Below are 4962 nucleotides of genomic sequence, written 5' to 3' on the forward strand. Positions count from 1 at the left end.
ACTGAAGGTGTTTTTGTACTCTAAATCAGCCACGCAGTGAATATTCAGAGTTCAGATCACAATTGTTTTATTTCTTTGTAAGCTTAGTTAGTCAGGGAGAGCAGGCAAGTATGTCAGCAAAGGAGTATGGAAAGCTGACAAGAGCCAGTTGGCTGAGATGTGCCAGGCTAAAGGACTGGTACAGAGAAACCTGACTAAGGTAGACATGATTGCAGCTTTGGTCACAGCTGCATGAGAAAACAGCAACCAGGAGGACGATCAGACTGGCTGTGGAGATGTACAACACTCAGGGAATGGACAGTTCAACCTTTGTGCAAAGGACTTAAAAAATCCATCTGGAGCTAAAGAGTCTTGAGTTGGAGGCCAGGGGTTTGGAATGGAAGTTGTGGAAAAGGAGTGGCAGAGGCAGCACGAAAAGGAATTACTGACTCTTAGTCAGAGTCATGGAGGTAATGGGGAAGGGAGTAATTGGACCCCAGAAGCACAAAAGGTCAGTAAATTTCTTCCTAAGTTTACAGAGGGGGATAATTTTGATAGTTTCATATGTTTGAGAGGGTATGTAAACAGTATGATGTTGACCAAAGGCTATGGGTACATACAGTTCCTGATCCCCTTACTCCATGGTAAGGCTGCAACTATTTTGTCCAAAATGTCTGACTTTGACTGTTTTGATTATACTGCTGTTAAGAATTGTTTGTTAGAATGTTTTTAAGCTAATACCTGAAACTTATAGGAAAAAGTTTTGTGAGCATAGACGCAAGGCAGATGAAAGCGTTTGTGAATATGTTGCTGAACTGAGCACTTATTTTCATAGGTGGGTGAGTGGATGTCAGGTCACCACTTTTGAAGGGCTGGCAGACCTTTTGGTGAGGGAACAAGCCTTAAGCACTTTGCCTGAGGACATGAGGATCTGGTTAGCTCATAGACAATGTGCTACATCAGATGAGTTGGGGAAGAAGGGAGACCTATACATAGCAAGCACAGCATCTTTGCACAGGAAAGGGACCCCAAGTACTGCTTATGGATCTAAAGGAACCCATGGTGGGCAGCTCAGACTGCCCCAACAGAATCTGCCAGTAGCAGGGGAAACCACTAGTCCAAGCACACGACCAGGAACTATGGTTAAATGTTTTGAATGCAACCAGTGGGGCCATGTGACATACAGATGTCCATGGAGGCAAGGTGGGGAACAAAAGATGAGAGAGTCAGTAAGCGAGAAAGACAAAATGCCAATAGTAGGTTGTCTTGAGACAACAGGGGTTACCGAATTACTATGCTGCAGATGTCCTGATAGGGAAGGATTTTAATGAGGCAGTACTATGTGTTAATGCAGTTACACCCAGTCAGGCTTTGAGATAAGTATGTGGGTCTGGTAGCCTAGGGGAGATCCAGACAGAGTGCATACTTGCAGCCATGACTGCAAGTGAGGTGGTTACTTCAGGGAGGAAGCTACGCTCTCGCAGTAAGACTGAAGGTGAGCCACAGCTGCTTGTGGGTACTGATATTCCCTTGGATGGAGTGACTGCAAAAGTAGAGGTCAGTAGTAGTACCCAGGCTAACAGTGAGGCACAGCTGTCAGAGGATGACAGACCTCCTGTGGTAGGAGAGCTGTGGAGGGTTACAAAGAGAGAGTTGAGACAGGCTCAGCTCTCAGACCCTACATTCCAAGGCCTGAGGCAGGTAGCTAGGGAGGCACCTGATTCTCAAGGAAAGGGGAAATCTGTATACTGGGACAAAGGGTTACTGTATAGAGAGTGGACCCCTGAGGGAGGGCTAGAAGGTGATAGGGTACAGCAGTTGGTAGTGCCTAGAGCCTACCATCTGGCACTTCTAGCCATAGCCTATGATATTCCCTTTGCAGGTCATATGGGCATAAAACATACAAAGAGACGTATTCTGCACAACTTTTGTTTCCCTGGAATTTCCATAGATGTAACAGGGTACCGCAGGACCTGTGAGCAGTGTCAGAAGGTAGGCAAGGGAGGAGACAAGGTGAGAGCTCCTTTGATGCCTTTGCCTGTGATTGAGGAGCCATTTCAGAGAGTAGCTATGGATATTGTGTGGCCTCTGTTACCCCAAGTTCCACAGGGAAAAAGTATATCCTAGTGGTAGTAGATTATGCTACAAGATACCCTGAGGCAGTGGCTTTGCCCTCCATTGAGGCAGAAAAGGTGGCAAATGCTTTGTTAGAGATTTTCAGCAGGGAAGGTTCCCCAAAAAAATACTGACTGACAGAGATGCCAATTTCATGTCAGACCTGCTGGCTTGTCTGTGGAAGTACTGTGGGGTGATGCACTTGAAGACCACCCACTACCATCCCCAGACTAATGGTCTTGTTGACAGGTTAAACTCTACAATCAAGTCCATGCTATGGGCATTTGCAGACCAGTTTAAGAGGGAGTAGGACAAATATTTGCCCCATCTGTTGTTTGCTTACAGAGAGGTTCCCAGGAATCCACAGGTTTTTCACCATTTGAAGTGTATGGGCATAGGGTGAGGGAACCCCTACATTTAATTCATGATGAGTGGGAAGTTGTGTGAACCTCACAAAGCATCTGTTGTGGCATATGTCATAAACCTCAGGACAAGGCTCAGGGAACTCATGGGCTTGGCCCAGAAGAACCTGGCACAACAGAAAAATGTATGGTATGACAGGAATGCTCGAGCTAGAGAGTATGCTTTAGGGCAGCAGGTAATGGTTCTCATTCCTGTCAGACAAAACAAGCTGCAAGCAGCATGGGAGGGACCCTACAAGGTGGTAAGAAAGGTAAGTGATGTTAACTACATGGTGGAACTGCTAGGCAGGAGGTAAGGGCACAAACTGTACCATATTAACATGATGAAACCTTACCATGATAGAGAGGCCCTCGTGCTGAGCATTTGCAGCAGATTGCTGGAGTCTGAGGGAGATCTGGTGACTGATCTCCTCAGTGAGGCTTGGACTGACACATCAGTGGAAGGGGTAGCAGTGTCCCAGCAGCTATCTCCTACCCAGGTTCAAGAAATCCAAGCAGTGTTACAGGAGTTTGGGGACATGTTCACTGGGAAACCAGGGTGCACCCTCCTGGTGCAGCACCAGGTGGATATAGGACCCCAAAAGCCTATCAGGCAGGCCCCTTATAGGGTGCCTGAGAGAGTCAAACAGACTCTGCGGGAGGTGATACAGGAAATGTTGGAACTAGGGGTAAATCAGGAGTCCAACAGTCCCTGGGCCTCCCCAGTGGTGCTGGTGCTGGTGCCAAAGAAGGATGGGAGCACCAGGTTCTGTGTGGACTACAGGAAATGAAATAGTCACACAGAGTCAGATGCTTATCCCACACCTAGATTGGATGAGGCCCTAGAGCAGCCGGGTGGGGCTAAGTATCTTACCACCATTGATCTTACCAAGGGTTACTGGCAAGTGCCATTGACTCCCAGTGCTAGAGAGATGTCAGCCTTTGTGACTCCTTTTGGTTTGTATGAGTTCACAAAGATGCCCTTTGGGATGAAAAATGCCCCAGCAACTTTCCAGAGGCTGATAGATCATATCCTAGCAGGAGCAGGAGAGTTTCCCCTCTGTTACCTAGATGATATTGCCATCTACAGCCATTTCTGGCAAGAGCACCTTCAACATGTCAGGGAGGTGCTGGGCAGACTACAGAGGGCAGGGTTGACCATTAAGCCGAGCAAATGTCAGGTGGGTATGGCAGAGGTCTCCTACCTGGGACATAGAGTGGGGAGTGGTAAGATCAGACCAGAACCTGCAAAAGTGGAAGCCATTCAGGCATGGCCTGCACCTGTTATGAAAAAGCAGGTGAGGGCATTCTTAGGGACAGCAGGGTACTACAGAAAGTTCATCACCAGTTATAGTACCCCCCCTCACAGACCTGACAAGGAAAAACAGCCAAGATAAGGTAGTGTGGACCCCAGCATGTGAACCTAGGGTTGCACGCATATGATATGTCAGTGCAGAACTGCAGTGGGATTAGCAATGCCAACGCAGATGGGCTCTCAAAACAGGGAATAGGGTAAGGTATACTCAGACCTAACCCTCTCAAGCAATGTTTCTCAAGGGTCACTTGAAAAACTAGCTTGAGTTCTCCGGGGGGGATACAATTAATATGTGATGTCCATGCACTGGCCCAGCAATCAAGGAGTCTCAATCCTCACCACTAATATATATACATACATACATACATATATATATATATATATATATATATATATATATATATATATATGTATATATATATACATATATATATATATATATATAAATATATAAATATATATATATGAATATATATAAATATATATATATATATATGTATATATATATATATATGTATTTATATATTTATATATATATATATATATATATAGGTTCATAGATAGGTACTAGGCTGTCGGCCCAAGGGCCTAAGTAAGCCTAGCCAACAGGTTTCCCTGGCTTACGGCACCCAAGAAAGTTAATTTTCTGTGCCCCTGTCGAGCAGAGCCAAAGTGATCCCCATGGTGTATTTCCTATTTCCCAGCCACTTATCAAGATTTTTCTTGAAGAGTGCTGATAAGGAACTTTCCTTGACATAGACTGGTAGCTTGTTCCAGAGTATAGGAAGTCTCTGGGACAGGAATTTATCCCTCCAGTATGTCCTGTTTACTGTGGAGACAAGGTTTAGGTCCCTAACGTGTGTAGCTCAGAGGGATTGGGATTTCTTTAGGTGTATCATGTCCAACAGCTATGGGTTTAACATAGCCTTATATGTTAGGCAGAGATCTCCTCAGAGTAGGCGATATGCTATAGAGTAAAGCTGGAGTTTTTTGAGATGGTCAGTGTAGGGCATCTGTTTGAGGCCAGTAATCCTCTTTGTGAGGTACTTCTGTGGCCTTTCCAGCTGCTGCAGATGTCTTGTGAGGTACATTCCAAAAGAGGCGTTGCACAATATAATGGGTCTAATGAGTGCTGAGTAGAGGGGAACAATA

Source organism: Protopterus annectens, chromosome 16.part0 (assembly GCF_019279795.1).
Source record: "Protopterus annectens isolate FY-2018-M chromosome 16.part0, PAN1.0, whole genome shotgun sequence".
Taxonomy (NCBI): Eukaryota; Metazoa; Chordata; order Ceratodontiformes; family Protopteridae; genus Protopterus; species Protopterus annectens.